Source organism: Mixophyes fleayi, unplaced genomic scaffold (genome assembly GCF_038048845.1).
Source record: "Mixophyes fleayi isolate aMixFle1 unplaced genomic scaffold, aMixFle1.hap1 Scaffold_3940, whole genome shotgun sequence".
NCBI lineage: Eukaryota > Metazoa > Chordata > Amphibia > Anura > Limnodynastidae > Mixophyes > Mixophyes fleayi.
The window spans coordinates 64-20,759 of NW_027447923.1; the positions used below are offsets into that span (position 1 = coordinate 64).

The following is a 20,696-nucleotide window of genomic DNA, read 5'->3' on the forward strand; positions in this document are numbered from 1 at the left end:
GATGGCATTCTACTGTCTTTCTCTTTTCATATGCAGATGAGTATTGCAGCTGACTGCTTGGATAACCCATCGTATGCAAATATATCTGCTGCACCCTGGGAATGCTTATAATTGTACTTGTCCGTACAGTTTGACATTTGAGGTGCTTCAGGAATAGGCACCCATCCGCTTCCCTTCAGTTGTTGTCCCCAGCTGAAAGTTCATTTGTGCTGCATCAGGAGAATCTCCCCCACTTGACAGGCGTGTGCTTGACCAGTCGCCCTCCAGAGTCCTAGTCCAACTCATACTTACCTGGCAGGGGAGATACCATGATCACAAAGGTGGTTCTCCCAGGGTGAGGTTCATCCATTGCACTCCGGATGTGCTGACCCCTGCGATTTCCCCAAATGCGGGAAACTCGACTGCATAATTTGTGGTAGTGGGGGACTGCGTTCGCGCTCTCCCCTGATCATCTCTGGTAAAAGTCAGCTTTAGTTGTGTGACCTAGCCTTCTTGCAGAAAGTGCATGATCTAAATGCTTTATCGGCAGTGCGATATCTTGATATTGTAGCCCTATCCGGCCTGATTTTTTCCCTGGCTTGCTTTCTTCCCCCTGTGCTGATGCCATTCTGCCAGATATGACATGTACTCTATGACTGCCTGTTCTCTGATAATTCTAGGGTTGATAGAACCACTCTGTGTCCTTTTGCTGCTGATTATTTCAGGGCACAGTTCTTCCTGCAGAGCTTCTTTATGCAAATCAGGCCTATATAGATGGCATTCTACTGTCTTTCTCTTTTCATATGCAGATGAGTATTGCAGCTGACTGCTTGGATAACCCATCGTATGCAAATATATCTGCTGCACCCTGGGAATGCTTATAATTGTACTTGTCCGTACAGTTTGACATTTGAGGTGCTTCAGGAATAGGCACCCATCCGCTTCCCTTCAGTTGTTGTCCCCAGCTGAAAGTTCATTTGTGCTGCATCAGGAGAATCTCCCCACTTGACAGGCGTGTGCTTGACCAGTCGCCCTCCAGAGTCCTAGTCCAACTCATACTTACCTGGCAGGGGAGATACCATGATCACAAAGGTGGTTCTCCCAGGGTGAGGTTCATCCATTGCACTCCGGATGTGCTGACCCCTGCGATTTCCCCAAATGCGGGAAACTCGACTGCATAATTTGTGGTAGTGGGGGACTGCGTTCGCGCTCTCCCCTGATCATCTCTGGTAAAAGTCAGCTTTAGTTGTGTGACCTAGCCTTCTTGCAGAAAGTGCATGATCTAAATGCTTTATCGGCAGTGCGATATCTTGATATTGTAGCCCTATCCGGCCTGATTTTTTCCCTGGCTTGCTTTCTTCCCCCTGTGCTGATGCCATTCTGCCAGATATGACATGTACTCTATGACTGCCTGTTCTCTGATAATTCTAGGGTTGATAGAACCACTCTGTGTCCTTTTGCTGCTGATTATTTCAGGGCACAGTTCTTCCTGCAGAGCTTCTTTATGCAAATCAGGCCTATATAGATGGCATTCTACTGTCTTTCTCTTTTCATATGCAGATGAGTATTGCAGCTGACTGCTTGGATAACCCATCGTATGCAAATATATCTGCTGCACCCTGGGAATGCTTATAATTGTACTTGTCCGTACAGTTTGACATTTGAGGTGCTTCAGGAATAGGCACCCATCCGCTTCCCTTCAGTTGTTGTCCCCAGCTGAAAGTTCATTTGTGCTGCATCAGGAGAATCTCCCCCACTTGACAGGCGTGTGCTTGACCAGTCGCCCTCCAGAGTCCTAGTCCAACTCATACTTACCTGGCAGGGGAGATACCATGATCACAAAGGTGGTTCTCCCAGGGTGAGGTTCATCCATTGCACTCCGGATGTGCTGACCCCTGCGATTTCCCCAAATGCGGGAAACTCGACTGCATAATTTGTGGTAGTGGGGGACTGCGTTTGCGCTCTCCCCTGATCATCTCTGGTAAAAGTCAGCTTTAGTTGTGTGACCTAGCCTTCTTGCAGAAAGTGCATGATCTAAATGCTTTATCGGCAGTGCGATATCTTGATATTGTAGCCCTATCCGGCCTGATTTTTTCCCTGGCTTGCTTTCTTCCCCCTGTGCTGATGCCATTCTGCCAGATATGACATGTACTCTATGACTGCCTGTTCTCTGATAATTCTAGGGTTGATAGAACCACTCTGTGTCCTTTTGCTGCTGATTATTTCAGGGCACAGTTCTTCCTGCAGAGCTTCTTTATGCAAATCAGGCCTATATAGATGGCATTCTACTGTCTTTCTCTTTTCATATGCAGATGAGTATTGCAGCTGACTGCTTGGATAACCCATCGTATGCAAATATATCTGCTGCACCCTGGGAATGCTTATAATTGTACTTGTCCGTACAGTTTGACATTTGAGGTGCTTCAGGAATAGGCACCCATCCGCTTCCCTTCAGTTGTTGTCCCCAGCTGAAAGTTCATTTGTGCTGCATCAGGAGAATCTCCCCCACTTGACAGGCGTGTGCTTGACCAGTCGCCCTCCAGAGTCCTAGTCCAACTCATACTTACCTGGCAGGGGAGATACCATGATCACAAAGGTGGTTCTCCCAGGGTGAGGTTCATCCATTGCACTCCGGATGTGCTGACCCCTGCGATTTCCCCAAATGCGGGAAACTCGACTGCATAATTTGTGGTAGTGGGGGACTGCGTTCGCGCTCTCCCCTGATCATCTCTGGTAAAAGTCAGCTTTAGTTGTGTGACCTAGCCTTCTTGCAGAAAGTGCATGATCTAAATGCTTTATCGGCAGTGCGATATCTTGATATTGTAGCCCTATCCGGCCTGATTTTTTCCCTGGCTTGCTTTCTTCCCCCTGTGCTGATGCCATTCTGCCAGATATGACATGTACTCTATGACTGCCTGTTCTCTGATAATTCTAGGGTTGATAGAACCACTCTGTGTCCTTTTGCTGCTGATTATTTCAGGGCACAGTTCTTCCTGCAGAGCTTCTTTATGCAAATCAGGCCTATATAGATGGCATTCTACTGTCTTTCTCTTTTCATATGCAGATGAGTATTGCAGCTGACTGCTTGGATAACCCATCGTATGCAAATATATCTGCTGCACCCTGGGAATGCTTATAATTGTACTTGTCCGTACAGTTTGACATTTGAGGTGCTTCAGGAATAGGCACCCATCCGCTTCCCTTCAGTTGTTGTCCCCAGCTGAAAGTTCATTTGTGCTGCATCAGGAGAATCTCCCCCACTTGACAGGCGTGTGCTTGACCAGTCGCCCTCCAGAGTCCTAGTCCAACTCATACTTACCTGGCAGGGGAGATACCATGATCACAAAGGTGGTTCTCCCAGGGTGAGGTTCATCCATTGCACTCCGGATGTGCTGACCCCTGCGATTTCCCCAAATGCGGGAAACTTGACTGCATAATTTGTGGTAGTGGGGGACTGCGTTCGCGCTCTCCCCTGATCATCTCTGGTAAAAGTCAGCTTTAGTTGTGTGACCTAGCCTTCTTGCAGAAAGTGCATGATCTAAATGCTTTATCGGCAGTGCGATATCTTGATATTGTAGCCCTATCCGGCCTGATTTTTTCCCTGGCTTGCTTTCTTCCCCCTGTGCTGATGCCATTCTGCCAGATATGACATGTACTCTATGACTGCCTGTTCTCTGATAATTCTAGGGTTGATAGAACCACTCTGTGTCCTTTTGCTGCTGATTATTTCAGGGCACAGTTCTTCCTGCAGAGCTTCTTTATGCAAATCAGGCCTATATAGATGGCATTCTACTGTCTTTCTCTTTTCATATGCAGATGAGTATTGCAGCTGACTGCTTGGATAACCCATCGTATGCAAATATATCTGCTGCACCCTGGGAATGCTTATAATTGTACTTGTCCGTACAGTTTGACATTTGAGGTGCTTCAGGAATAGGCACCCATCCGCTTCCCTTCAGTTGTTGTCCCCAGCTGAAAGTTCATTTGTGCTGCATCAGGAGAATCTCCCCCACTTGACAGGCGTGTGCTTGACCAGTCGCCCTCCAGAGTCCTAGTCCAACTCATACTTACCTGGCAGGGGAGATACCATGATCACAAAGGTGGTTCTCCCAGGGTGAGGTTCATCCATTGCACTCCGGATGTGCTGACCCCTGCGATTTCCCCAAATGCGGGAAACTCGACTGCATAATTTGTGGTAGTGGGGGACTGCGTTCGCGCTCTCCCCTGATCATCTCTGGTAAAAGTCAGCTTTAGTTGTGTGACCTAGCCTTCTTGCAGAAAGTGCATGATCTAAATGCTTTATCGGCAGTGCGATATCTTGATATTGTAGCCCTATCCGGCCTGATTTTTTCCCTGGCTTGCTTTCTTCCCCCTGTGCTGATGCCATTCTGCCAGATATGACATGTACTCTATGACTGCCTGTTCTCTGATAATTCTAGGGTTGATAGAACCACTCTGTGTCCTTTTGCTGCTGATTATTTCAGGGCACAGTTCTTCCTGCAGAGCTTCTTTATGCAAATCAGGCCTATATAGATGGCATTCTACTGTCTTTCTCTTTTCATATGCAGATGAGTATTGCAGCTGACTGCTTGGATAACCCATCGTATGCAAATATATCTGCTGCACCCTGGGAATGCTTATAATTGTACTTGTCCGTACAGTTTGACATTTGAGGTGCTTCAGGAATAGGCACCCATCCGCTTCCCTTCAGTTGTTGTCCCCAGCTGAAAGTTCATTTGTGCTGCATCAGGAGAATCTCCCCCACTTGACAGGCGTGTGCTTGACCAGTCGCCCTCCAGAGTCCTAGTCCAACTCATACTTACCTGGCAGGGGAGATACCATGATCACAAAGGTGGTTCTCCCAGGGTGAGGTTCATCCATTGCACTCCGGATGTGCTGACCCCTGCGATTTCCCCAAATGCGGGAAACTCGACTGCATAATTTGTGGTAGTGGGGGACTGCGTTCGCGCTCTCCCCTGATCATCTCTGGTAAAAGTCAGCTTTAGTTGTGTGACCTAGCCTTCTTGCAGAAAGTGCATGATCTAAATGCTTTATCGGCAGTGCGATATCTTGATATTGTAGCCCTATCCGGCCTGATTTTTTCCCTGGCTTGCTTTCTTCCCCCTGTGCTGATGCCATTCTGCCAGATATGACATGTACTCTATGACTGCCTGTTCTCTGATAATTCTAGGGTTGATAGAACCACTCTGTGTCCTTTTGCTGCTGATTATTTCAGGGCACAGTTCTTCCTGCAGAGCTTCTTTATGCAAATCAGGCCTATATAGATGGCATTCTACTGTCTTTCTCTTTTCATATGCAGATGAGTATTGCAGCTGACTGCTTGGATAACCCATCGTATGCAAATATATCTGCTGCACCCTGGGAATGCTTATAATTGTACTTGTCCGTACAGTTTGACATTTGAGGTGCTTCAGGAATAGGCACCCATCCGCTTCCCTTCAGTTGTTGTCCCCAGCTGAAAGTTCATTTGTGCTGCATCAGGAGAATCTCCCCCACTTGACAGGCGTGTGCTTGACCAGTCGCCCTCCAGAGTCCTAGTCCAACTCATACTTACCTGGCAGGGGAGATACCATGATCACAAAGGTGGTTCTCCCAGGGTGAGGTTCATCCATTGCACTCCGGATGTGCTGACCCCTGCGATTTCCCCAAATGCGGGAAACTCGACTGCATAATTTGTGGTAGTGGGGGACTGCGTTCGCGCTCTCCCCTGATCATCTCTGGTAAAAGTCAGCTTTAGTTGTGTGACCTAGCCTTCTTGCAGAAAGTGCATGATCTAAATGCTTTATCGGCAGTGCGATATCTTGATATTGTAGCCCTATCCGGCCTGATTTTTTCCCTGGCTTGCTTTCTTCCCCCTGTGCTGATGCCATTCTGCCAGATATGACATGTACTCTATGACTGCCTGTTCTCTGATAATTCTAGGGTTGATAGAACCACTCTGTGTCCTTTTGCTGCTGATTATTTCAGGGCACAGTTCTTCCTGCAGAGCTTCTTTATGCAAATCAGGCCTATATAGATGGCATTCTACTGTCTTTCTCTTTTCATATGCAGATGAGTATTGCAGCTGACTGCTTGGATAACCCATCGTATGCAAATATATCTGCTGCACCCTGGGAATGCTTATAATTGTACTTGTCCGTACAGTTTGACATTTGAGGTGCTTCAGGAATAGGCACCCATCCGCTTCCCTTCAGTTGTTGTCCCCAGCTGAAAGTTCATTTGTGCTGCATCAGGAGAATCTCCCCCACTTGACAGGCGTGTGCTTGACCAGTCGCCCTCCAGAGTCCTAGTCCAACTCATACTTACCTGGCAGGGGAGATACCATGATCACAAAGGTGGTTCTCCCAGGGTGAGGTTCATCCATTGCACTCCGGATGTGCTGACCCCTGCGATTTCCCCAAATGCGGGAAACTCGACTGCATAATTTGTGGTAGTGGGGGACTGCGTTCGCGCTCTCCCCTGATCATCTCTGGTAAAAGTCAGCTTTAGTTGTGTGACCTAGCCTTCTTGCAGAAAGTGCATGATCTAAATGCTTTATCGGCAGTGCGATATCTTGATATTGTAGCCCTATCCGGCCTGATTTTTTCCCTGGCTTGCTTTCTTCCCCCTGTGCTGATGCCATTCTGCCAGATATGACATGTACTCTATGACTGCCTGTTCTCTGATAATTCTAGGGTTGATAGAACCACTCTGTGTCCTTTTGCTGCTGATTATTTCAGGGCACAGTTCTTCCTGCAGAGCTTCTTTATGCAAATCAGGCCTATATAGATGGCATTCTACTGTCTTTCTCTTTTCATATGCAGATGAGTATTGCAGCTGACTGCTTGGATAACCCATCGTATGCAAATATATCTGCTGCACCCTGGGAATGCTTATAATTGTACTTGTCCGTACAGTTTGACATTTGAGGTGCTTCAGGAATAGGCACCCATCCGCTTCCCTTCAGTTGTTGTCCCCAGCTGAAAGTTCATTTGTGCTGCATCAGGAGAATCTCCCCCACTTGACAGGCGTGTGCTTGACCAGTCGCCCTCCAGAGTCCTAGTCCAACTCATACTTACCTGGCAGGGGAGATACCATGATCACAAAGGTGGTTCTCCCAGGGTGAGGTTCATCCATTGCACTCCGGATGTGCTGACCCCTGCGATTTCCCCAAATGCGGGAAACTTGACTGCATAATTTGTGGTAGTGGGGGACTGCGTTCGCGCTCTCCCCTGATCATCTCTGGTAAAAGTCAGCTTTAGTTGTGTGACCTAGCCTTCTTGCAGAAAGTGCATGATCTAAATGCTTTATCGGCAGTGCGATATCTTGATATTGTAGCCCTATCCGGCCTGATTTTTTCCCTGGCTTGCTTTCTTCCCCCTGTGCTGATGCCATTCTGCCAGATATGACATGTACTCTATGACTGCCTGTTCTCTGATAATTCTAGGGTTGATAGAACCACTCTGTGTCCTTTTGCTGCTGATTATTTCAGGGCACAGTTCTTCCTGCAGAGCTTCTTTATGCAAATCAGGCCTATATAGATGGCATTCTACTGTCTTTCTCTTTTCATATGCAGATGAGTATTGCAGCTGACTGCTTGGATAACCCATCGTATGCAAATATATCTGCTGCACCCTGGGAATGCTTATAATTGTACTTGTCCGTACAGTTTGACATTTGAGGTGCTTCAGGAATAGGCACCCATCCGCTTCCCTTCAGTTGTTGTCCCCAGCTGAAAGTTCATTTGTGCTGCATCAGGAGAATCTCCCCCACTTGACAGGCGTGTGCTTGACCAGTCGCCCTCCAGAGTCCTAGTCCAACTCATACTTACCTGGCAGGGGAGATACCATGATCACAAAGGTGGTTCTCCCAGGGTGAGGTTCATCCATTGCACTCCGGATGTGCTGACCCCTGCGATTTCCCCAAATGCGGGAAACTCGACTGCATAATTTGTGGTAGTGGGGGACTGCGTTCGCGCTCTCCCCTGATCATCTCTGGTAAAAGTCAGCTTTAGTTGTGTGACCTAGCCTTCTTGCAGAAAGTGCATGATCTAAATGCTTTATCGGCAGTGCGATATCTTGATATTGTAGCCCTATCCGGCCTGATTTTTTCCCTGGCTTGCTTTCTTCCCCCTGTGCTGATGCCATTCTGCCAGATATGACATGTACTCTATGACTGCCTGTTCTCTGATAATTCTAGGGTTGATAGAACCACTCTGTGTCCTTTTGCTGCTGATTATTTCAGGGCACAGTTCTTCCTGCAGAGCTTCTTTATGCAAATCAGGCCTATATAGATGGCATTCTACTGTCTTTCTCTTTTCATATGCAGATGAGTATTGCAGCTGACTGCTTGGATAACCCATCGTATGCAAATATATCTGCTGCACCCTGGGAATGCTTATAATTGTACTTGTCCGTACAGTTTGACATTTGAGGTGCTTCAGGAATAGGCACCCATCCGCTTCCCTTCAGTTGTTGTCCCCAGCTGAAAGTTCATTTGTGCTGCATCAGGAGAATCTCCCCCACTTGACAGGCGTGTGCTTGACCAGTCGCCCTCCAGAGTCCTAGTCCAACTCATACTTACCTGGCAGGGGAGATACCATGATCACAAAGGTGGTTCTCCCAGGGTGAGGTTCATCCATTGCACTCCGGATGTGCTGACCCCTGCGATTTCCCCCAAATGCGGGAAACTCGACTGCATAATTTGTGGTAGTGGGGGACTGCGTTCGCGCTCTCCCCTGATCATCTCTGGTAAAAGTCAGCTTTAGTTGTGTGACCTAGCCTTCTTGCAGAAAGTGCATGATCTAAATGCTTTATCGGCAGTGCGATATCTTGATATTGTAGCCCTATCCGGCCTGATTTTTTCCCTGGCTTGCTTTCTTCCCCCTGTGCTGATGCCATTCTGCCAGATATGACATGTACTCTATGACTGCCTGTTCTCTGATAATTCTAGGGTTGATAGAACCACTCTGTGTCCTTTTGCTGCTGATTATTTCAGGGCACAGTTCTTCCTGCAGAGCTTCTTTATGCAAATCAGGCCTATATAGATGGCATTCTACTGTCTTTCTCTTTTCATATGCAGATGAGTATTGCAGCTGACTGCTTGGATAACCCATCGTATGCAAATATATCTGCTGCACCCTGGGAATGCTTATAATTGTACTTGTCCGTACAGTTTGACATTTGAGGTGCTTCAGGAATAGGCACCCATCCGCTTCCCTTCAGTTGTTGTCCCCAGCTGAAAGTTCATTTGTGCTGCATCAGGAGAATCTCCCCCACTTGACAGGCGTGTGCTTGACCAGTCGCCCTCCAGAGTCCTAGTCCAACTCATACTTACCTGGCAGGGGAGATACCATGATCACAAAGGTGGTTCTCCCAGGGTGAGGTTCATCCATTGCACTCCGGATGTGCTGACCCCTGCGATTTCCCCAAATGCGGGAAACTCGACTGCATAATTTGTGGTAGTGGGGGACTGCGTTCGCGCTCTCCCCTGATCATCTCTGGTAAAAGTCAGCTTTAGTTGTGTGACCTAGCCTTCTTGCAGAAAGTGCATGATCTAAATGCTTTATCGGCAGTGCGATATCTTGATATTGTAGCCCTATCCGGCCTGATTTTTTCCCTGGCTTGCTTTCTTCCCCCTGTGCTGATGCCATTCTGCCAGATATGACATGTACTCTATGACTGCCTGTTCTCTGATAATTCTAGGGTTGATAGAACCACTCTGTGTCCTTTTGCTGCTGATTATTTCAGGGCACAGTTCTTCCTGCAGAGCTTCTTTATGCAAATCAGGCCTATATAGATGCATTCTACTGTCTTTCTCTTTTCATATGCAGATGAGTATTGCAGCTGACTGCTTGGATAACCCATCGTATGCAAATATATCTGCTGCACCCTGGGAATGCTTATAATTGTACTTGTCCGTACAGTTTGACATTTGAGGTGCTTCAGGAATAGGCACCCATCCGCTTCCCTTCAGTTGTTGTCCCCAGCTGAAAGTTCATTTGTGCTGCATCAGGAGAATCTCCCCCACTTGACAGGCGTGTGCTTGACCAGTCGCCCTCCAGAGTCCTAGTCCAACTCATACTTACCTGGCAGGGGAGATACCATGATCACAAAGGTGGTTCTCCAGGGTGAGGTTCATCCATTGCACTCCGGATGTGCTGACCCCTGCGATTTCCCCAAATGCGGGAAACTCGACTGCATAATTTGTGGTAGTGGGGGGACTGCGTTCGCGCTCTCCCCTGATCATCTCTGGTAAAAGTCAGCTTTAGTTGTGTGACCTAGCCTTCTTGCAGAAAGTGCATGATCTAAATGCTTTATCGGCAGTGCCGATATCTTGATATTGTAGCCCTATCCGGCCTGATTTTTTCCCTGGCTTGCTTTCTTTCCCCTGTGCTGATGCCATTCTGCCAGATATGACATGTACTCTATGACTGCCTGTTCTCTGATAATTCTAGGGTTGATAGAACCACTCTGTGTCCTTTTGCTGCTGATTATTTCAGGGCACAGTTCTTCCTGCAGAGCTTCTTTATGCAAATCAGGCCTATATAGATGGCATTCTACTGTCTTTCTCTTTTCATATGCAGATGAGTATTGCAGCTGACTGCTTGGATAACCCATCGTATGCAAATATATCTGCTGCACCCTGGGAATGCTTATAATTGTACTTGTCCGTACAGTTTGACATTTGAGGTGCTTCAGGAATAGGCACCCATCCGCTTCCTTCAGTTGTTGTCCCCAGCTGAAAGTTCATTTGTGCTGCATCAGGAGAATCTCCCCCACTTGACAGGCGTGTGCTTGACCAGTCGCCCTCCAGAGTCCTAGTCCAACTCATACTTACCTGGCAGGGGAGATACCATGATCACAAAGGTGGTTCTCCCAGGGTGAGGTTCATCCATTGCACTCCGGATGTGCTGACCCCTGCGATTTCCCCAAATGCGGGAACTCGACTGCATAATTTGTGGTAGTGGGGGACTGCGTTCGCGCTCTCCCCTGATCATCTCTGGTAAAAGTCAGCTTTAGTTGTGTGACCTAGCCTTCTTGCAGAAAGTGCATGATCTAAATGCTTTATCGGCAGTGCGATATCTTGATATTGTAGCCCTATCCGGCCTGATTTTTTCCCTGGCTTGCTTTCTTCCCCTGTGCTGATGCCATTCTGCCAGATATGACATGTACTCTATGACTGCCTGTTCTCTGATAATTCTAGGGTTGATAGAACCACTCTGTGTCCTTTTGCTGCTGATTATTTCAGGGCACAGTTCTTCCTGCAGAGCTTCTTTATGCAAATCAGGCCTATATAGATGGCATTCTACTGTCTTTCTCTTTTCATATGCAGATGAGTATTGCAGCTGACTGCTTGGATAACCCATCGTATGCAAATATATCTGCTGCACCCTGGGAATGCTTATAATTGTACTTGTCCGTACAGTTTGACATTTGAGGTGCTTCAGGAATAGGCACCCATCCGCTTCCCTTCAGTTGTTGTCCCCAGCTGAAAGTTCATTTGTGCTGCATCAGGAGAATCTCCCCCACTTGACAGGCGTGTGCTTGACCACCAGTCGCCCTCCAGAGTCCTAGTCCAACTCATACTTACCTGGCAGGGGAGATACCATGATCACAAAGGTGGTTCTCCCAGGGTGAGGTTCATCCATTGCACTCCGGATGTGCTGACCCCTGCGATTTCCCCAAATGCGGGAAACTCAACTGCATAATTTGTGGTAGTGGGGGACTGCGTTCGCGCTCTCCCCTGATCATCTCTGGTAAAAGTCAGCTTTAGTTGTGTGACCTAGCCTTCTTGCAGAAAGTGCATGATCTAAATGCTTTATCGGCAGTGCGATATCTTGATATTGTAGCCCTATCCGGCCTGATTTTTTCCCTGGCTTGCTTTCTTCCCCCTGTGCTGATGCCATTCTGCCAGATATGACATGTACTCTATGACTGCCTGTTCTCTGATAATTCTAGGGTTGATAGAACCACTCTGTGTCCTTTTGCTGCTGATTATTTCAGGGCACAGTTCTTCCTGCAGAGCTTCTTTATGCAAATCAGGCCTATATAGATGGCATTCTACTGTCTTTCTCTTTTCATATGCAGATGAGTATTGCAGCTGACTGCTTGGATAACCCATCGTATGCAAATATATCTGCTGCACCCTGGGAATGCTTATAATTGTACTTGTCCGTACAGTTTGACATTTGAGGTGCTTCAGGAATAGGCACCCATCCGCTTCCCTTCAGTTGTTGTCCCCAGCTGAAAGTTCATTTGTGCTGCATCAGGAGAATCTCCCCCACTTGACAGGCGTGTGCTTGACCAGTCGCCCTCCAGAGTCCTAGTCCAACTCATACTTACCTGGCAGGGGAGATACCATGATCACAAAGGTGGTTCTCCCAGGGTGAGGTTCATCCATTGCACTCCGGATGTGCTGACCCCTGCGATTTCCCCAAATGCGGGAAACTCGACTGCATAATTTGTGGTAGTGGGGGACTGCGTTCGCGCTCTCCCCTGATCATCTCTGGTAAAAGTCAGCTTTAGTTGTGTGACCTAGCCTTCTTGCAGAAAGTGCATGATCTAAATGCTTTATCGGCAGTGCGATATCTTGATATTGTAGCCCTATCCGGCCTGATTTTTTCCCTGGCTTGCTTTCTTCCCCCTGTGCTGATGCCATTCTGCCAGATATGACATGTACTCTATGACTGCCTGTTCTCTGATAATTCTAGGGTTGATAGAACCACTCTGTGTCCTTTTGCTGCTGATTATTTCAGGGCACAGTTCTTCCTGCAGAGCTTCTTTATGCAAATCAGGCCTATATAGATGGCATTCTACTGTCTTTCTCTTTTCATATGCAGATGAGTATTGCAGCTGACTGCTTGGATAACCCATCGTATGCAAATATATCTGCTGCACCCTGGGAATGCTTATAATTGTACTTGTCCGTACAGTTTGACATTTGAGGTGCTTCAGGAATAGGCACCCATCCGCTTCCCTTCAGTTGTTGTCCCCAGCTGAAAGTTCATTTGTGCTGCATCAGGAGAATCTCCCCCACTTGACAGGCGTGTGCTTGACCAGTCGCCCTCCAGAGTCCTAGTCCAACTCATACTTACCTGGCAGGGGAGATACCATGATCACAAAGGTGGTTCTCCCAGGGTGAGGTTCATCCATTGCACTCCGGATGTGCTGACCCCTGCGATTTCCCCAAATGCGGGAAACTCGACTGCATAATTTGTGGTAGTGGGGGACTGCGTTCGCGCTCTCCCCTGATCATCTCTGGTAAAAGTCAGCTTTAGTTGTGTGACCTAGCCTTCTTGCAGAAAGTGCATGATCTAAATGCTTTATCGGCAGTGCGATATCTTGATATTGTAGCCCTATCCGGCCTGATTTTTTCCCTGGCTTGCTTTCTTCCCCCTGTGCTGATGCCATTCTGCCAGATATGACATGTACTCTATGACTGCCTGTTCTCTGATAATTCTAGGGTTGATAGAACCACTCTGTGTCCTTTTGCTGCTGATTATTTCAGGGCACAGTTCTTCCTGCAGAGCTTCTTTATGCAAATCAGGCCTATATAGATGGCATTCTACTGTCTTTCTCTTTTCATATGCAGATGAGTATTGCAGCTGACTGCTTGGATAACCCATCGTATGCAAATATATCTGCTGCACCCTGGGAATGCTTATAATTGTACTTGTCCGTACAGTTTGACATTTGAGGTGCTTCAGGAATAGGCACCCATCCGCTTCCCTTCAGTTGTTGTCCCCAGCTGAAAGTTCATTTGTGCTGCATCAGGAGAATCTCCCCCACTTGACAGGCGTGTGCTTGACCAGTCGCCCTCCAGAGTCCTAGTCCAACTCATACTTACCTGGCAGGGGAGATACCATGATCACAAAGGTGGTTCTCCCAGGGTGAGGTTCATCCATTGCACTCCGGATGTGCTGACCCCTGCGATTTCCCCAAATGCGGGAAACTCGACTGCATAATTTGTGGTAGTGGGGGACTGCGTTCGCGCTCTCCCCTGATCATCTCTGGTAAAAGTCAGCTTTAGTTGTGTGACCTAGCCTTCTTGCAGAAAGTGCATGATCTAAATGCTTTATCGGCAGTGCGATATCTTGATATTGTAGCCCTATCCGGCCTGATTTTTTCCCTGGCTTGCTTTCTTCCCCCTGTGCTGATGCCATTCTGCCAGATATGACATGTACTCTATGACTGCCTGTTCTCTGATAATTCTAGGGTTGATAGAACCACTCTGTGTCCTTTTGCTGCTGATTATTTCAGGGCACAGTTCTTCCTGCAGAGCTTCTTTATGCAAATCAGGCCTATATAGATGGCATTCTACTGTCTTTCTCTTTTCATATGCAGATGAGTATTGCAGCTGACTGCTTGGATAACCCATCGTATGCAAATATATCTGCTGCACCCTGGGAATGCTTATAATTGTACTTGTCCGTACAGTTTGACATTTGAGGTGCTTCAGGAATAGGCACCCATCCGCTTCCCTTCAGTTGTTGTCCCCAGCTGAAAGTTCATTTGTGCTGCATCAGGAGAATCTCCCCCACTTGACAGGCGTGTGCTTGACCAGTCGCCCTCCAGAGTCCTAGTCCAACTCATACTTACCTGGCAGGGGAGATACCATGATCACAAAGGTGGTTCTCCCAGGGTGAGGTTCATCCATTGCACTCCGGATGTGCTGACCCCTGCGATTTCCCCAAATGCGGGAAACTCGACTGCATAATTTGTGGTAGTGGGGGACTGCGTTCGCGCTCTCCCCTGATCATCTCTGGTAAAAGTCAGCTTTAGTTGTGTGACCTAGCCTTCTTGCAGAAAGCGCATGATCTAAATGCTTTATCGGCAGTGCGATATCTTGATATTGTAGCCCTATCCGGCCTGATTTTTTCCCTGGCTTGCTTTCTTCCCCCTGTGCTGATGCCATTCTGCCAGATATGACATGTACTCTATGACTGCCTGTTCTCTGATAATTCTAGGGTTGATAGAACCACTCTGTGTCCTTTTGCTGCTGATTATTTCAGGGCACAGTTCTTCCTGCAGAGCTTCTTTATGCAAATCAGGCCTATATAGATGGCATTCTACTGTCTTTCTCTTTTCATATGCAGATGAGTATTGCAGCTGACTGCTTGGATAACCCATCGTATGCAAATATATCTGCTGCACCCTGGGAATGCTTATAATTGTACTTGTCCGTACAGTTTGACATTTGAGGTGCTTCAGGAATAGGCACCCATCCGCTTCCCTTCAGTTGTTGTCCCCAGCTGAAAGTTCATTTGTGCTGCATCAGGAGAATCTCCCCCACTTGACAGGCGTGTGCTTGACCAGTCGCCCTCCAGAGTCCTAGTCCAACTCATACTTACCTGGCAGGGGAGATACCATGATCACAAAGGTGGTTCTCCCAGGGTGAGGTTCATCCATTGCACTCCGGATGTGCTGACCCCTGCGATTTCCCCAAATGCGGGAAACTCGACTGCATAATTTGTGGTAGTGGGGGACTGCGTTCGCGCTCTCACCTGATCATCTCTGGTAAAAGTCAGCTTTAGTTGTGTGACCTAGCCTTCTTGCAGAAAGTGCATGATCTAAATGCTTTATCGGCAGTGCGATATCTTGATATTGTAGCCCTATCCGGCCTGATTTTTTCCCTGGCTTGCTTTCTTCCCCCTGTGCTGATGCCATTCTGCCAGATATGACATGTACTCTATGACTGCCTGTTCTCTGATAATTCTAGGGTTGATAGAACCACTCTGTGTCCTTTTGCTGCTGATTATTTCAGGGCACAGTTCTTCCTGCAGAGCTTCTTTATGCAAATCAGGCCTATATAGATGGCATTCTACTGTCTTTCTCTTTTCATATGCAGATGAGTATTGCAGCTGACTGCTTGGATAACCCATCGTATGCAAATATATCTGCTGCACCCTGGGAATGCTTATAATTGTACTTGTCCGTACAGTTTGACATTTGAGGTGCTTCAGGAATAGGCACCCATCCGCTTCCCTTCAGTTGTTGTCCCCAGCTGAAAGTTCATTTGTGCTGCATCAGGAGAATCTCCCCCACTTGACAGGCGTGTGCTTGACCAGTCGCCCTCCAGAGTCCTAGTCCAACTCATACTTACCTGGCAGGGGAGATACCATGATCACAAAGGTGGTTCTCCCAGGGTGAGGTTCATCCATTGCACTCCGGATGTGCTGACCCCTGCGATTTCCCCAAATGCGGGAAACTCGACTGCATAATTTGTGGTAGTGGGGGACTGCGTTCGCGCTCTCCCCTGATCATCTCTGGTAAAAGTCAGCTTTAGTTGTGTGACCTAGCCTTCTTGCAGAAAGTGCATGATCTAAATGCTTTATCGGCAGTGCGATATCTTGATATTGTAGCCCTATCCGGCCTGATTTTTTCCCTGGCTTGCTTTCTTCCCCCTGTGCTGATGCCATTCTGCCAGATATGACATGTACTCTATGACTGCCTGTTCTCTGATAATTCTAGGGTTGATAGAACCACTCTGTGTCCTTTTGCTGCTGATTATTTCAGGGCACAGTTCTTCCTGCAGAGCTTCTTTATGCAAATCAGGCCTATATAGATGGCATTCTACTGTCTTTCTCTTTTCATATGCAGATGAGTATTGCAGCTGACTGCTTGGATAACCCATCGTATGCAAATATATCTGCTGCACCCTGGGAATGCTTATAATTGTACTTGTCCGTACAGTTTGACATTTGAGGTGCTTCAGGAATAGGCACCCATCCGCTTCCTTCAGTTGTTGTCCCCAGCTGAAAGTTCATTTGTGCTGCATCAGGAGAATCTCCCCCACTTGACAGGCGTGTGCTTGACCAGTCGCCCTCCAGAGTCCTAGTCCAACTCATACTTACCTGGCAGGGGAGATACCATGATCACAAAGGTGGTTCTCCCAGGGTGAGGTTCATCCATTGCACTCCGGATGTGCTGACCCCTGCGATTTCCCCAAATGCGGGAAACTCGACTGCATAATTTGTGGTAGTGGGGGGACTGCGTTCGCGCTCTCCCCTGATCATCTCTGGTAAAAAGTCAGCTTTAGTTGTGTGACCTAGCCTTCTTGCAGAAAGTGCATGATCTAAATGCTTTATCGGCAGTGCGATATCTTGATATTGTAGCCCTATCCGGCCTGATTTTTTCCCTGGCTTGCTTTCTTCCCCCTGTGCTGATGCCATTCTGCCCAGATATGACATGTACTCTATGACTGCCTGTTCTCTGATAATTCTAGGGTTGATAGAACCACTCTGTGTCCTTTTGCTGCTGATTATTTCAGGGCACAGTTCTTCCTGCAGAGCTTCTTTATGCAAATCAGGCCTATATAGATGGCATTCTACTGTCTTTCTCTTTTCATATGCAGATGAGTATTGCAGCTGACTGCTTGGATAACCATCGTATGCAAATATATCTGCTGCACCCTGGGAATGCTTATAATTGTACTTGTCCGTACAGTTTGACATTTGAGGTGCTTCAGGAATAGGCACCCCATCCGCTTCCCTTCAGTTGTTGTCCCCAGCTGAAAGTTCATTTGTGCTGCATCAGGAGAATCTCCCCCACTTGACAGGCGTGTGCTTGACCAGTCGCCCTCCAGAGTCCTAGTCCAACTCATACTTACCTGGCAGGGGAGATACCATGATCACAAAGGTGGTTCTCCCAGGGTGAGGTTCATCCATTGCACTCCGGATGTGCTGACCCCTGCGATTTCCCCAAATGCGGGAAACTCGACTGCATAATTTGTGGTAGTGGGGGACTGCGTTCGCGCTCTCCCCTGATCATCTCTGGTAAAAGTCAGCTTTAGTTGTGTGACCTAGCCTTCTTGCAGAAAGCGCATGATCTAAATGCTTTATCGGCAGTGCGATATCTTGATATTGTAGCCCTATCCGGCCTGATTTTTTCCCTGGCTTGCTTTCTTCCCCTGTGCTGATGCCATTCTGCCAGATATGACATGTACTCTATGACTGCCTGTTCTCTGATAATTCTAGGGTTGATAGAACCACTCTGTGTCCTTTTGCTGCTGATTATTTCAGGGCACAGTTCTTCCTGCAGAGCTTCTTTATGCAAATCAGGCCTATATAGATGGCATTCTACTGTCTTTCTCTTTTCATATGCAGATGAGTATTGCAGCTGACTGCTTGGATAACCCATCGTATGCAAATATATCTGCTGCACCCTGGGAATGCTTATAATTGTACTTGTCCGTACAGTTTGACATTTGAGGTGCTTCAGGAATAGGCACCCATCCGCTTCCCTTCAGTTGTTGTCCCCAGCTGAAAGTTCATTTGTGCTGCATCAGGAGAATCTCCCCCACTTGACAGGCGTGTGCTTGACCAGTCGCCCTCCAGAGTCCTAGTCCAACTCATACTTACCTGGCAGGGGAGATACCATGATCACAAAGGTGGTTCTCCAGGGTGAGGTTCATCCATTGCACTCCGGATGTGCTGACCCCTGCGATTTCCCCAAATGCGGGAAACTCGACTGCATAATTTGTGGTAGTGGGGGACTGCGTTCGCGCTCTCCCCTGATCATCTCTGGTAAAAGTCAGCTTTAGTTGTGTGACCTAGCCTTCTTGCAGAAAGTGCATGATCTAAATGCTTTATCGGCAGTGCGATATCTTGATATTGTAGCCCTATCCGGCCTGATTTTTTCCCTGGCTTGCTTTCTTCCCCCTGTGCTGATGCCATTCTGCCAGATATGACATGTACTCTATGACTGCCTGTTCTCTGATAATTCTAGGGTTGATAGAACCACTCTGTGTCCTTTTGCTGCTGATTATTTCAGGGCACAGTTCTTCCTGCAGAGCTTCTTTATGCAAATCAGGCCTATATAGATGGCATTACTACTGTCTTTCTCTTTTCATATGCAGATGAGTATTGCAGCTGACTGCTTGGATAACCCATCGTATGCAAATATATCTGCTGCACCCTGGGAATGCTTATAATTGTACTTGTCCGTACAGTTTGACATTTGAGGTGCTTCAGGAATAGGCACCCATCCGCTTCCCTTCAGTTGTTGTCCCCAGCTGAAAGTTCATTTGTGCTGCATCAGGAGAATCTCCCCCACTTGACAGGCGTGTGCTTGACCAGTCGCCCTCCAGAGTCCTAGTCCAACTCATACTTACCTGGCAGGGGAGATACCATGATCACAAAGGTGGTTCTCCCAGGGTGAGGTTCATCCATTGCACTCCGGATGTGCTGACCCCTGCGATTTCCCCAAATGCGGGAAAACTCGACTGCATAATTTGTGGTAGTGGGGGACTGCGTTCGCGCTCTCCCCTGATCATCTCTGGTAAAAGTCAGCTTTAGTTGTGTGACCTAGCCTTCTTGCAGAAAGTGCATGATCTAAATGCTTTATCGGCAGTGCGATATCTTGATATTGTAGCCCTATCCGGCCTGATTTTTTCCCTGGCTTGCTTTCTTCCCCCTGTGCTGATGCCATTCTGCCAGATATGACATGTACTCTATGACTGCCTGTTCTCTGATAATTCTAGGGTTGATAGAACCACTCTGTGTCCTTTTGCTGCTGATTATTTCAGGGCACAGTTCTTCCTGCAGAGCTTCTTTATGCAAATCAGGCCTATATAGATGGCATTCTACTGTCTTTCTCTTTTCATATGCAGATGAGTATTGCAGCTGACTGCTTGGATAACCCATCGTATGCAAATATATCTGCTGCACCCTGGGAATGCTTATAATTGTACTTGTCCGTACAGTTTGACATTTGAGGTGCTTCAGGAATAGGCACCCATCCGCTTCCCTTCAGTTGTTGTCCCCCAGCTGAAAGTTCATTTGTGCTGCATCAGGAGAATCTCCCCCACTTGACAGGCGTGTGCTTGACCAGTCGCCCTCCAGAGTCCTAGTCCAACTCATACTTACCTGGCAGGGGAGATACATGATCACAAAGGTGGTTCTCCCAGGGTGAGGTTCATCCATTGCACTCCGGATGTGCTGACCCCTGCGATTTCCCCAAATGCGGGAAACTCGACTGCATAATTTGTGGTAGTGGGGGACTGCGTTCGCGCTCTCCCCTGATCATCTCTGGTAAAAGTCAGCTTTAGTTGTGTGACCTAGCCTTCTTGCAGAAAGTGCATGATCTAAATGCTTTATCGGCAGTGCGATATCTTGATATTGTAGCCCCTATCCGGCCTGATTTTTTCCCTGGCTTGCTTTCTTCCCCCTGTGCTGATGCCATTCTGCCAGATATGACATGTACTCTATGACTGCTGTTCTCCTGATTAATTCTAGGGTTGATAGAACCACTCTGTGTCCTTTTGCTGCTGATTATTTCAGGGCACAGTTCTTCCTGCAGAGCTTCTTTATGCAAATCAGGCCTATATAGATGGCATTCTACTGTCTTTCTCTTTCATATGCAGATGAGTATTGCAGCTGACTGCTTGGATAACCCATCGTATGCAAAATATATCTGCTGCACCCTGGGAATGCTTATAATTGTACTTGTCCGTACAGTTTGACAATTTGAGGTGCTTCAGGAATAGGCACCCATCCGCTTCCCTTCAGTTGTTGTCCCCAGCTGAAAGTTCATTTGTGCTGCATCAGGAGAATCTCCCCCACTTGACAGGCGTGTGCTTGACCAGTCGCCCTCCAGAGTCCTAGTCCAACTCATACTTACCTGGCAGGGGGAGATACCATGATCACAAAGGTGGTTCTCCCAGGTGAGGTTCATCCATTGCACTCCCGGATGTACTGACCCCTGCGATTTCCCCAA

General features: G+C 47.6%; 27 non-coding genes and 1 pseudogene across 27 annotated transcripts; all 28 read left to right on the plus strand.

Annotated features, from left to right (window-relative positions):
* The first annotated feature begins 283 nt into the window (after positions 1–283).
* On the plus strand, positions 284–447 carry LOC142134113 (U1 spliceosomal RNA). The gene has a single exon (XR_012686970.1). It is a non-coding gene; the product is annotated as a U1 spliceosomal RNA (small nuclear RNA).
* Positions 448–1,034: 587 nt separating this feature from the next.
* LOC142134118 (U1 spliceosomal RNA) lies at positions 1,035–1,198 on the plus strand. The gene has a single exon (XR_012686973.1). It is a non-coding gene; the product is annotated as a U1 spliceosomal RNA (small nuclear RNA).
* A 588-nt stretch (positions 1,199–1,786) lies between these two features.
* On the plus strand, positions 1,787–1,950 carry LOC142134104 (U1 spliceosomal RNA). The gene has a single exon (XR_012686962.1). It is a non-coding gene; the product is annotated as a U1 spliceosomal RNA (small nuclear RNA).
* A 588-nt stretch (positions 1,951–2,538) lies between these two features.
* Positions 2,539–2,702, plus strand: LOC142134119 (U1 spliceosomal RNA). Its single transcript, XR_012686974.1, has one exon. It is a non-coding gene; the product is annotated as a U1 spliceosomal RNA (small nuclear RNA).
* Positions 2,703–3,290: 588 nt separating this feature from the next.
* On the plus strand, positions 3,291–3,454 carry LOC142134106 (U1 spliceosomal RNA). The gene has a single exon (XR_012686964.1). It is a non-coding gene; the product is annotated as a U1 spliceosomal RNA (small nuclear RNA).
* Positions 3,455–4,042: 588 nt separating this feature from the next.
* LOC142134089 (U1 spliceosomal RNA) lies at positions 4,043–4,206 on the plus strand. The gene has a single exon (XR_012686949.1). It is a non-coding gene; the product is annotated as a U1 spliceosomal RNA (small nuclear RNA).
* A 588-nt stretch (positions 4,207–4,794) lies between these two features.
* On the plus strand, positions 4,795–4,958 carry LOC142134090 (U1 spliceosomal RNA). The gene has a single exon (XR_012686950.1). It is a non-coding gene; the product is annotated as a U1 spliceosomal RNA (small nuclear RNA).
* A 588-nt stretch (positions 4,959–5,546) lies between these two features.
* LOC142134091 (U1 spliceosomal RNA) lies at positions 5,547–5,710 on the plus strand. Its single transcript, XR_012686951.1, has one exon. It is a non-coding gene; the product is annotated as a U1 spliceosomal RNA (small nuclear RNA).
* Positions 5,711–6,298: 588 nt separating this feature from the next.
* Positions 6,299–6,462, plus strand: LOC142134093 (U1 spliceosomal RNA). Its single transcript, XR_012686952.1, has one exon. It is a non-coding gene; the product is annotated as a U1 spliceosomal RNA (small nuclear RNA).
* Positions 6,463–7,050: 588 nt separating this feature from the next.
* On the plus strand, positions 7,051–7,214 carry LOC142134107 (U1 spliceosomal RNA). Its single transcript, XR_012686965.1, has one exon. It is a non-coding gene; the product is annotated as a U1 spliceosomal RNA (small nuclear RNA).
* Positions 7,215–7,802: 588 nt separating this feature from the next.
* On the plus strand, positions 7,803–7,966 carry LOC142134094 (U1 spliceosomal RNA). Its single transcript, XR_012686953.1, has one exon. It is a non-coding gene; the product is annotated as a U1 spliceosomal RNA (small nuclear RNA).
* Positions 7,967–8,554: 588 nt separating this feature from the next.
* On the plus strand, positions 8,555–8,719 carry LOC142134108 (U1 spliceosomal RNA). Its single transcript, XR_012686966.1, has one exon. It is a non-coding gene; the product is annotated as a U1 spliceosomal RNA (small nuclear RNA).
* Positions 8,720–9,307: 588 nt separating this feature from the next.
* On the plus strand, positions 9,308–9,471 carry LOC142134095 (U1 spliceosomal RNA). Its single transcript, XR_012686954.1, has one exon. It is a non-coding gene; the product is annotated as a U1 spliceosomal RNA (small nuclear RNA).
* Positions 9,472–10,058: 587 nt separating this feature from the next.
* On the plus strand, positions 10,059–10,222 carry LOC142134111 (U1 spliceosomal RNA). The gene has a single exon (XR_012686968.1). It is a non-coding gene; the product is annotated as a U1 spliceosomal RNA (small nuclear RNA).
* Positions 10,223–10,810: 588 nt separating this feature from the next.
* LOC142134105 (U1 spliceosomal RNA) lies at positions 10,811–10,973 on the plus strand. Its single transcript, XR_012686963.1, has one exon. It is a non-coding gene; the product is annotated as a U1 spliceosomal RNA (small nuclear RNA).
* A 590-nt stretch (positions 10,974–11,563) lies between these two features.
* Positions 11,564–11,727, plus strand: LOC142134110 (U1 spliceosomal RNA). The gene has a single exon (XR_012686967.1). It is a non-coding gene; the product is annotated as a U1 spliceosomal RNA (small nuclear RNA).
* A 588-nt stretch (positions 11,728–12,315) lies between these two features.
* LOC142134096 (U1 spliceosomal RNA) lies at positions 12,316–12,479 on the plus strand. The gene has a single exon (XR_012686955.1). It is a non-coding gene; the product is annotated as a U1 spliceosomal RNA (small nuclear RNA).
* Positions 12,480–13,067: 588 nt separating this feature from the next.
* Positions 13,068–13,231, plus strand: LOC142134097 (U1 spliceosomal RNA). The gene has a single exon (XR_012686956.1). It is a non-coding gene; the product is annotated as a U1 spliceosomal RNA (small nuclear RNA).
* Positions 13,232–13,819: 588 nt separating this feature from the next.
* LOC142134098 (U1 spliceosomal RNA) lies at positions 13,820–13,983 on the plus strand. Its single transcript, XR_012686957.1, has one exon. It is a non-coding gene; the product is annotated as a U1 spliceosomal RNA (small nuclear RNA).
* Positions 13,984–14,571: 588 nt separating this feature from the next.
* Positions 14,572–14,735, plus strand: LOC142134099 (U1 spliceosomal RNA). Its single transcript, XR_012686958.1, has one exon. It is a non-coding gene; the product is annotated as a U1 spliceosomal RNA (small nuclear RNA).
* Positions 14,736–15,323: 588 nt separating this feature from the next.
* Positions 15,324–15,487, plus strand: LOC142134112 (U1 spliceosomal RNA). Its single transcript, XR_012686969.1, has one exon. It is a non-coding gene; the product is annotated as a U1 spliceosomal RNA (small nuclear RNA).
* A 588-nt stretch (positions 15,488–16,075) lies between these two features.
* On the plus strand, positions 16,076–16,239 carry LOC142134101 (U1 spliceosomal RNA). Its single transcript, XR_012686960.1, has one exon. It is a non-coding gene; the product is annotated as a U1 spliceosomal RNA (small nuclear RNA).
* Positions 16,240–16,826: 587 nt separating this feature from the next.
* LOC142134088 (U1 spliceosomal RNA) lies at positions 16,827–16,991 on the plus strand. Its single transcript, XR_012686948.1, has one exon. It is a non-coding gene; the product is annotated as a U1 spliceosomal RNA (small nuclear RNA).
* Positions 16,992–17,581: 590 nt separating this feature from the next.
* LOC142134102 (U1 spliceosomal RNA) lies at positions 17,582–17,745 on the plus strand. The gene has a single exon (XR_012686961.1). It is a non-coding gene; the product is annotated as a U1 spliceosomal RNA (small nuclear RNA).
* Positions 17,746–18,332: 587 nt separating this feature from the next.
* On the plus strand, positions 18,333–18,495 carry LOC142134114 (U1 spliceosomal RNA). The gene has a single exon (XR_012686971.1). It is a non-coding gene; the product is annotated as a U1 spliceosomal RNA (small nuclear RNA).
* A 589-nt stretch (positions 18,496–19,084) lies between these two features.
* LOC142134100 (U1 spliceosomal RNA) lies at positions 19,085–19,249 on the plus strand. The gene has a single exon (XR_012686959.1). It is a non-coding gene; the product is annotated as a U1 spliceosomal RNA (small nuclear RNA).
* A 589-nt stretch (positions 19,250–19,838) lies between these two features.
* On the plus strand, positions 19,839–20,001 carry LOC142134116 (U1 spliceosomal RNA). The gene has a single exon (XR_012686972.1). It is a non-coding gene; the product is annotated as a U1 spliceosomal RNA (small nuclear RNA).
* A 591-nt stretch (positions 20,002–20,592) lies between these two features.
* On the plus strand, positions 20,593–20,696 carry LOC142134117 (U1 spliceosomal RNA; annotated as a pseudogene; the record flags this gene model as incomplete).